The following is a 10,782-nucleotide window of genomic DNA, read 5'->3' on the forward strand; positions in this document are numbered from 1 at the left end:
AGACGGAAGTGACCAGGTTTTTTTTTATTTGTGGATTTATTGTTTGCTGAACGTATATATAGTTGCAATTACTACATGCATGTTCAGGTCGACCTGAAATAGCTGGATAACACTTACTAAAGGAAGGCACGACTATTTCAAAGTCATAACTGTGAATGCAAGTGGCAGTGTATTTAAACATTAGTAGAGCCAAACAGATGTCACCCCTCACTGAGACAAGGGTTAAACTGTTAACAGGATTGAAAAGGTAGAAGCGTGTCAATTCCAAAACAGATATCCCCGTTTTCACCGTACGTGGCTGCGTATTTAGGCATTCCGTTCTGTTAAACAATGAAAGACTTCATTGTCAGTTGGATGAAGACGGAAGTGACCAGACTGTTTGAATTTGTTTATTTTTTGTTAGGTAAACGTCCAGTTGCAATTACTACATGCAAGTTCAGGACGAGAAAAATATGATAGCTCATACAAGGGGTAGGAATCTCTGTCTCTGTAATCGTAATTCTGCCAATCAAATCACACCTCCATTCACACATATAAATAGAGGAAAATGTCAGTACACAATAATTTACAATACAGTCAACGCGGATCACTTATTTCCGCCACCTCAAATGTTATAATATTACTATGCACAAATAAAACAATAAGTTAAAAATATTTTGATAGAAATAAATTAAAATGTTCTTTCAATGCGTCATCAACTTATTCTGGGGCCATGTGTGCCTTTTATGTCATTGTAAGGCCAAGCTACCTATACTACGCAAGTAATCATTTAGAAGTTAGATTTTCTACTGCCTCGGTTATCTATATTATCTAATAAAGCATAGCACTTGTTATGCAAATTATAAAGTAACTGTTTACACAGAGGTTGTAAAATGTTACTGCTTCCCTCATTAGCAATTCTGTTTACATTAATGTCTACATAACAGAATGTGTAGATAATTGGTTGGATAAGATCAACTGGAAACGAAGTTGTAACTTTAGCTAGGATCAGGCTTCCATTATTTAGGATTTTTGACATAAGTGGTATTCTTGTCTCTTCTAACTTTTCCAATAACCGGAGAAAGTACCAAAGTACGTGGCTGCGTATTGAGACATATGTACAGCCAAGCAGACGCCAACCCTCACTGAGACTAGGGTTAAACTGTTGATTGGAAAAGGCAGGAAAGAGTAAAATAAAAAAAATATCAAGTTCTAACCACACGTGACTGCGTACTTATAGGCATCAGTACAGCCAAACAGAGTTAGTCCTCCCTGAGACAAGGTTTTAACTGCTAATTGGGAAAGTTAGTGACGTTTCATTTCCAACAAAGAAATGATCGTCCTAATTGCAAGTGGCTGCGTACTTAGACCTCCCGTTTTAAAATTACTTCATGCATGTTCAGATCGAGAACAAATTGAAAGCACAAACAAGAGACAGGAAACAAAGGTTCGGCCTCACTGATATAAGGGATTAACTGCTAATTGAAAACGGTAAGAAGGTTTTAACTATTTGTAAAATAAAATCCCCATTCTAACCGCATATGTCTGCTTACATTTAGTCAATCCGTACAGCGAAGTAGATGCCTTTATTTTGATGTGTGTTATACAGATAAAAGCTACTAAATTGTTTTATTTGTCGTTTGATTAATCGTTTGATTTACGTCCAGTGGCGGATAATTTGATGCATATTCAGGACATGAACAAAGGGACATTTCGGTAGTGGAATAATGATCGACTGAAAACATGGAAAAGGAGTGCTTCAGATAAGGTTAACCAAGGAAAAAATAGGGTGCCTATTTATTCATCCTGTAGTAACGAATATTTCATGCATGTTCAGGACAATAAAATATTGACAATGTTGCCCTGGAAAAAAGATCAACTGAAAGTGCTGGAGATTTGTTATGGTAAAGAAAGTATAATGGTGGGCGGTTTATATATATATAAGATATATAAGATTCTTCTAAACACCAACCTTACAATGTTAGATTTGAAAATTTGCTTTCTTAAATTTGTGTTTGTTCTTCCCTCGCCGGGATTCGAAATCATGCTACATAATAGTCCTATAAAATATGCTTTCGCCTTATATATATTCACAATTTATTGTTTTCATTCTGATATTTTCATTTTTTATTTTTTTTTAATGCTCGAGTGGCACATTCATATTAAAAAACAGACAAATAGCAAAATCAGTAAAAAAAAATAGAAATAGAAAAAAATGCCCCCGAATTCATATATTATAGGACTAGCTATACATGTATTAACATCTGTACTAGTAAATGAAGAGACCGATTTTATTGAGCTGCAACTCCTCCGAAACCATATAATGTCGGAAATATTTGTGATGTGACGTATAAATGTTGTGTTTGTACTTCTCGCAACGCATTTTATGCCCCACCTACGATAGTAGAGGGGCATTATGTTTTCTGGTCTGTGCGTCCGTTCGTTGGTTCTCCGTCCGTTTGTCCCGCTTCAGGTTATAGTTTTTGGTCAAGGTAGTTTTTGGTGAATTTGAAGTCCAATCAACTTGAAACTTAGTATACGTGTTCCCTATGATATGATCTTTCTAATTTAAATGCCAAATTAGAGTTTTCACGGTCCACTAAACATAGAAAGTGATAGTGCGAGTTGGGCATCCGCGTACTATGGACACATTCTTGTTTTGTTATGATTAAATGTTTATCATGTTTTGGTAAGTCAATCTTCAATGTTTTACTCATACAACCCTCAAAAGCGAGTTAAACACAACGATTAATCATGATTTTCAAACACCCAACAATAATACCAAATTATTTTTTTAGCTGTGTATAAATACCAATGATTCACCAATTAAATAGCATTGAAAATATGATTAACATTTTTAAATGATTATTAATCAGCAAATTGATAAAAAAAACAAAACAAAAAAAAAACGTTTCATATAGGCTAATACATGTAATAACTGCCCATTTTTTTTCTTCAGTAAAATATGTTTTATCTTGTTTTATACATATAAAAAGATAACTTATAATTCAACTGGAATTTTAGTAAAAATTTATGGATGCGAAAGTGTAGGGTACGAAAGTGTAGGGTACGAAAGTGTAATGGGGGCGAACGAACCTGATACCGCGCATGTTCAGTTGGCGTCCTGCCCGGGGAATCCAAAGCAAATTATCATGTATTGTAGTAAGTTCACCATAATTGCTAAATTAAACAACATCTACCATTTTTACTCGGATGCAGAACTGTGCTAAAAGTAAATGGGCGTTGTAAATGTTCAGCTGAGCTTCTCGATGTGGTTTACACATAAAAAGGGGGGAGGTACCGGACGTCTGTTGCCTGTCTAAACTGGACCCCTGTTGTGTTCACTTATCGCTACACTGACAACAGGTATGGCCTAAATCCCGTGGTCAGAATTCTGACAACGGGATTTATTAATTCGACGAGACTAGTACATCATGGGCTATGTTTAATTATGTGCTATACTGATAGCAAATCAAAGAAAAATTAGCACATTTATTACCCTACTGAGTTCTTAAGGGAATAAAAGATACCGGCTCAGTTTGTCAAGAACATGTTAATACGCTCGTTGGTCATTTATCTGCGCTACTACCATGGGGGGAATTAACATATATTTTGCGGCATCGCAGTATTAACATTTGAGGTCTATTTCCTATCACTTTAATTGGCCAATTTTATTAGCGAATCGTTGAATTTGTAAGATTCATCCAATTAATGCCGATGTGACAATAGCTCCAACCCGTTCCTTCGGTGCGAAGCTATAGTTAGAACGGCGGACCAGTTTATTGCCTGTCATGCCTGTAGCCAACGCAGAGACATTTTGTTAAATAAATCTGCATACACTTCATCCCTTTTCAATCACTGTATATTTGAACAACTGTCCACATTAGAATTAAAGTTGAACGTGTCGAAGTTATTACGTCATGGACAATCATATAATTTGTCCATTGAAACTGGGAACAGTATATCTAACGTTAATATATATGTTCCTGATATATATGTTCCTGATTGAAAATTTGGGTTTATATATATAAATAATATAATATACATGTACATACACCTTATCGCTATTTGTACACCATTGCTGGAAATCACACAGGTTCCCGTAAAATTTTGACGTCATAAAACAAAAGATCTGACGCCACAATGGAAAAGTGATTGTTGACATGTTGTTGACGTCAAAAGTTCAAGCGGCCGGGTCAGCCGGAATTATAAGGTGTATAATTTATATTATTCATGCATGTGATAAATTCAAAATTCCTTCCCCCTCTTTATTTGTATACACACGCATTGAATGTGGTTTACTCATAATAAAGTGGGATGTGCGGACATAGTCCAAATAACTAAATCACACAGGTTCCCGTAAAATTTTGACGTCTTAAAACAAAATATCTGACGCCACAATGGAAAAGTGATTGTTGTTGACGTCAAAAGTTCAAGTGGCCGGGTCAGCCGGGATTAGTGATAAGGTGTATTATAGTATTCATGCATGTCATAAATTCAAAATTCCTTCCCCCTTTTTATTTGTATACACACACATTGAATGTGGTTTACTCATAATAAAGTGGGATGTGCGGACATAGTCCAAATAATTATGATGTCTGGCAAGGCTATTTTATTTTTTTTCTGGGACGCCTTCCTACGACGCCTCCCAGAAAAATAATAAAATAGCCTTGCCAGACGTCATAATTATTTGGACTAGTGCGGACTATGGGTCCCTGTAGTCCAAATAATTATGGCGTCTTGAAAGGCTATTATAATTTTTTTCTTTGATGCGCGTCGAAGTAAGGCGTCAAAAAAAATAATTATAATAGCCTTTCAAGACGTAATAATTATTTTGACTAGGGTCCCTGTAGGCTAGCCTGAGCCAATTAAGGCTTATAAATTTTGTCACAGCTATAGTAACTCCACCCCTTTTCACTACTGAATATTTCAATGTATTTAAACAACTGTCCAAAAAAGGGGTAATTCAAATGACTAAAGAGAGTGGTAAAGGGTTATTTTCGTGCAACGTGATCGCCGTTTTTTATTTCACGTTCAACATGTTTTTACTTTTTTATTTGACGTTCAGTCGTGTAAGACGGGTGCCTCGTTCAACGTGTTCTGCCTATTTAATTTTACGTGCATCATGATTTTCAAAGTCTTATTTTGCGTGCTTGGTATTTTTCAAATAAAATTCAAACACTTGGCAGGGATTATCATGAAATACTTTTTTAAAAGCCGTAAACCAATTATATCATAAATGTGTATACTAAATCAGGAATATCAAGTTAAACAAAGAGTTAATATATACAAGAAGACAGTGACTCAGTCACAAAAGGTTCAAATAAAAGTATTTATTTTTCGTGCAACGTTCATTACAGAAATTATTTCACGTTCAACATGAAATTATGTCTTATTTCACGTTTTTTTCGTGCAAGCACCCCCCCTTTACCACCCTCACTAAATAACAACCTTATTATCTGAATAACAGTTGTAATGACCAATAACACTTGAATTTTAAATAAAAGCACATATTACATGTATTAGTGACTTTAAAACATTGATTATTAAATAATAGTATATTATAAAGATTTTATAACTTAAAGGGGCACTAGCTACGATATATATAAAAAAATAAAGTATGATTTTTTTTAGATCAATCATTAATCAAATTGGAATAATGAAATAATAATTGGCTTTTAGGAATCAATTTCCTTTAATTTCGTTGAAATAAGCGATTAAACATAATTTTTGACTGATTCACTTGCAAGTGAAAACGTCATCATCATTCTAACCGGTATTCATGTGAACTTCACGTTAACCCCTAGCTAGAGATTGACAACGCATGCATTGTACGTGTACTGGTTATTTAAAGAAAAAGAATGTAAACAATGAAAGTGAAACTACGGTAAATCATTTGATTACTAATTCGATGCACATAAAATCATTCTTATATGGTTAAAAACAATGAGAAACATCTATTTTTAATCTATAAAATAAAATCGAACAGACCTATAAAAATGCAATTGCACGTGTTGGTTTAATCTATTCGTATCTTTATTTTTGTTTACATCGCTTATATGGTCATCTGAGGTCAAATCGATAGTTAATTAGATGGCGTCTGGACTAAAATACACACGAAACGAACCTATATATTATCTACCCCATGCTCTGTAAACTGTTTATTTTAGACTCTTGATAGTTTGGATAAATGTTTTACATTGTTATAAACCAAATATGAGAATTTGAGTCAAATCGGTTACAATGAATTTGACAGCTAGTGCCCCTTTAAAAATGATATATAAAAAACATCAAACATGGTGACCAAGGAAAACGCATATACCATGTGACATGGTCGCCATGTTGGATGTACACACTTATTGACACTATTTTTATAACGGTTTTATTCAGTCATTCAAGGTACCGCCAAAAAAGTAACAGAGTAATGGGTTTCAAAGTATCTCAACCATGTCAGCCTTGGCCAAGGCCTGCCCTTATGCACCAGAATCGAATCATTATAATTTATAGATGTCATAAATTCAAAATATTTGAATAGTTTTACACTAGTAATTTTGGGGCCCTTTATACATGTGGCTTGTTGTTCGGTGTGAGCCAAGGCTCCGTATTGAAGGCCGTACATTGACCTATAATGGTTTACTTTTTTAAATTGTTATTTGGATGGAGAGTTGTCTCATTGGCACTCACACCACATCTTCCTACAAATGTATATCTATTGTCATCAAAATTCAAATTGAAATGTCCTTACTGAATCTGTTGTAAATTAGTGCTGCACCATACTCAAACATGACCTTCATTTAATAGTGGGACTGTAGTCATATAAAATTCTGCACACAAAATTTTACTGGAAACATGCTCAAACTAAGTACATTGTAATAAATATTACATCCAGTTTGACCTGTCTAAACCGAACAGTCCCCATCTTTGGGTGTGAAGGTTTTTGTCTCGCTTGATAGAGTCAAAAAGCAAGACAAAGATACATGTATGCTGTTTCCGGCGGCGGCATCAACAATGTATTAATTTGTAATTAGTCTAGTTTATGGTAAACCGCTAGTGGTAAGTCAAAGATATATTAGGTATGCAGTTGTATTAATTTAGCATTGGCATATCTCATAACCATGGAGATTATTTGGCACAGCCTTCTCAGTTATGGTCTATTGACTGAAACTTTTCCTTAGTTTTCATGTACATGTATTAGTTTAATAATTGTGATAAGGTCATTTTAAGGGGAACCACTAGTGGTATAAAGTTAGTAATAATTTGTATGCAGTTATATAAGCATTGGCATTTATCTCATTTTCATGGAGATTATTTGGCCACACCCCCTCAGTTATGGTGTATTGACTTTGACACTTTGGCTTAGTTTTCATGTATAAGTTTGTGATTACAAATGTAGGTCAGTTTATGGGGAACAACTAGTGGTAAGTTAATGATATTTAGTATGCAGTTGTAACTTGTATAAGCATTGGCATATCACATTTCCATGGTGATTATAAGGCCCCACTCCCTCAGTCAATGTCATGGTCTATTGACTTTGAAACTTTTGCTTAGTTTTCATTTACATGTATTAGTTTCTGACTAGGTTGGTTTATGTGAAACCACTATAGCTAGTTGTAGGTCAATGATATTCATGATATTTGGTATGCAGTTGTATTTGCTGGCATTTGCATATATCTCATTACCATGGCCCATGGGAGATTATTTGACCCCACCTCTTAGTATTGGTTTAAATTTTGCTTAGTTTACATGTACATGTACTAGTTTGTGTTTAGGTTTGTTTGAAGGGAACTGCTTATGATAAGTGAATGATATATTTGCAATTGGTATGCAGTTGTTTTACCATTTTCACATCTCATTTCCATGGAGATTGTTTAGCCATGTACCTTCAGTCATGGTTTATTGACTTCATGGACTTGAAACTTACATGTGAAAGTTTTGCTATTTTAATTTGAACATTTGCATTATGGAAATTAGAAAAATGCAAGACATATAGATGTCTGTGGTAACAGTTTTTGGTCAGTTAAGTCAGGTTTCACTTATTAATAAGTTCATTGTAGTTACTGAATGTCATTATATTTATAATATATATACACATGATACAAGTTGTCAACAAGAGTGCACACGCTGAAATGTCTGGCCTTGTTTACTAACCATCGATATTATGTTGATACATGTAGTTCTAAATATAAAGCCTTAATAAAACTATGATATCAATTTCACATGATTGATGAAAATGAGGTCAAAATATAAAGTAGTTAATGCATGATAGTCGGGTTGAAAACAATAGTCGGTCAACAAGCAATTGAAAGAGGATGGACATCTGTACATATCACATGACTCAATTAGATCATGTAGAATATTCAAGTTTATTTACAACTAATCTATTTAAAAACAAATGCATGACTGTACCTTCAAACTTAACATCTATGACATGTTGAAATCATTTTATATCTTCTTCCTGTCATTTAGACAGAACAATTGAGAGACTTCGTTTTTGATTTAATTCTTTTTTACAAATAATCTTCTGACTTAATGTGTACACAACACAGTACCACAGTATTAAAACAAAACAAAAGACATACAAACTACAGTATAACTAGAAATATAGTTAAACACACTGCGATTCTGTGTACATGCATTACCCTGGTGCTATCCAAAAATCCTAGGGAGAAGAACACTGTCACTTGCATGTATTTAACAATTACCTACCGCACACAAATTTCTAGACAGAACAATTGAGAGACTTCGTTTTTGATTTAATTCTTTTTTACAAATAATCTTCTGACTTAATGTGTACACAACACAGTACCACAGTATTAAAACAAAACAAAAGACATACAAACTACAGTATAACTAGAAATATAGTTAAACACACTGCGATTCTGTGTACATGCGTTACCCTGGTGCTATCCAAAAATCCTAGGGAGAAGAACACTGTCACTTGCATGTATTTAATAATTACCTACCGCACACAAATTTCATGCAGATTATTCTTGTTAAATGTGTGATAACAAATACCATTATAATTATAAAAAACATGAACACATAACTTTAATCATTTTTAATTAACATAAGCCTTTTAATTTCTTTCAGGTACTTGCAGATATTAAATTGAGAACTACAAATGGCTGATAAACATGGTATTTAAATTTACATACTCCACCTTAGGATAAAGTGTTGTTTAAGGAGAGCTCTAAAAACAAAATCAAAAGTACATGTAATACACCAGAAACCTGTGTTACAATTGTTTGCAGAAATCTGTCATTTGTCTGCAGATTGATTAAATGCATAGGGGATGAATGTTACTTGTAGAAATATTTCAGCAATAATATGACGATCATTTTAGAGGCAGTGGAAGTTGGAGTACCTTGAGGAAACCACCAACCTTTAGTGAAAGAATGTGTCATTTCATATAAAACAAACATTTGTAACTGTTCCCTAACACAACACTACCAGTAATTTCCAAAAAGGACTAATATAGTGCTATGGTTACACCATGTACACTGTTTTGAAAATAACAAATGCACACTTTCATTGTGACTATCTATTGCATATGACTTTTTTTTTCCCCAAGCTCCTTATAAATCTACTATTTTGTATATTTTCAGGTGATCCACACAATGTGAATACCAGTTTACCACTGCAATGTCAAGTACGCAAGTTGTTGCCAAATTACCTTGACTAAAGCATGATGTCTTGAAAGCTTGTTGCCAAATTATCTTGACTAAAGCATGACGTCTAGAAAGCACCATCGCATTAGAAGTATGGATTAAAAAAAGAAATTTTCCAGAAATCAAAACAGGAAACTTACAAATTACAGCAAACCAAACAAACCAAACAGAGGGATCTACGTGTACATTATGCTATAGAAAATCTGAACAGTCTTAAATCAGAAATTACAACACTGCAGATCCAATTACGTGAACAAAAAGGTAAAAAAAAGAAACTGACTGAACAAATAGCTGCATTGCATAAAGAGGTAGCAGCTTTTTCTTTTAAAGATATGTTTGACCAGTAACAGAACAAAGTAAACAGCTTCCAAAGGAACAAAATGAATATGATCAAATTGAACAAAAACCAAAAGAACCATGTTCCTAAGTATAACAAATTGATGAAAACGAAATAATACAGGACAGGCAAGAAGTCAAGTTGAATGATACAAGAACCTGCAGAAATAACTGTTGATTTGTAGATAATTTTTTAAAATGTACATCTTCGACTACATTTTAAAATTGTAAATTTTTGTGGGTTATCATTTTAATATTAATGGGAAATAAGAAATAAAAATTTCCTTTGAAAGTGTATTTCTTTATATTTAGATTTTTTCACATTTGTGTTGTTTCCATGGCAACCGCAGCCATTTTGAAAATACCAAAGTCAAAAGTCTCATCTATACATGCCAGTTGACAATAATATTAAGTTTCATTAAGTTTGTAGCATTTTGAAAATATTTAACATTTCTGCAGTTTCCATGGCAACGGTGGCCATTTGGAAATTCCAACACCAAAAGTCTCATGCAGACTTGACAGTCAACAATCATACTAAGTATCAATACTTTTTGAGCATTTTGAAATTTTTGAAATTTTGGACATTTCGGCTGGTTTCTATGGTAACACAGACCATTCCAAATTTCTAATGGCAGATACCACATTGGTACATGGGAGGGAACATACCATAAGAGTTTCAATGGATTTGACCTACCATTTTAAGGAAGTAAATGCCACTTTTTAAGGTTTTTAAAGCGTTTTGACCATTTTGCCTTGTTTCCATGGTAACACAAGACATTTTCGAAATTCTAACGCCAAA

The 10,782-nt window shown here is 33.8% G+C and overlaps 1 long non-coding RNA gene across 1 annotated transcript; it reads left to right on the forward strand.

The window, feature by feature from the left end:
• The first annotated feature begins 3,074 nt into the window (after positions 1–3,074).
• Positions 3,075–10,256, forward strand: LOC139510545 (uncharacterized). Its single transcript, XR_011661908.1, has 3 exons — positions 3,075–3,141; positions 9,070–9,116; positions 9,585–10,256. It is a non-coding gene; the product is annotated as an uncharacterized lncRNA (long non-coding RNA).
• The last annotated feature ends 526 nt before the right edge of the window (positions 10,257–10,782 follow it).

The sequence above is a fragment of the Mytilus edulis genome, chromosome 2 (genome assembly GCF_963676685.1).
Source record: "Mytilus edulis chromosome 2, xbMytEdul2.2, whole genome shotgun sequence".
NCBI classification, from domain to species: Eukaryota; Metazoa; Mollusca; class Bivalvia; order Mytilida; family Mytilidae; genus Mytilus; species Mytilus edulis.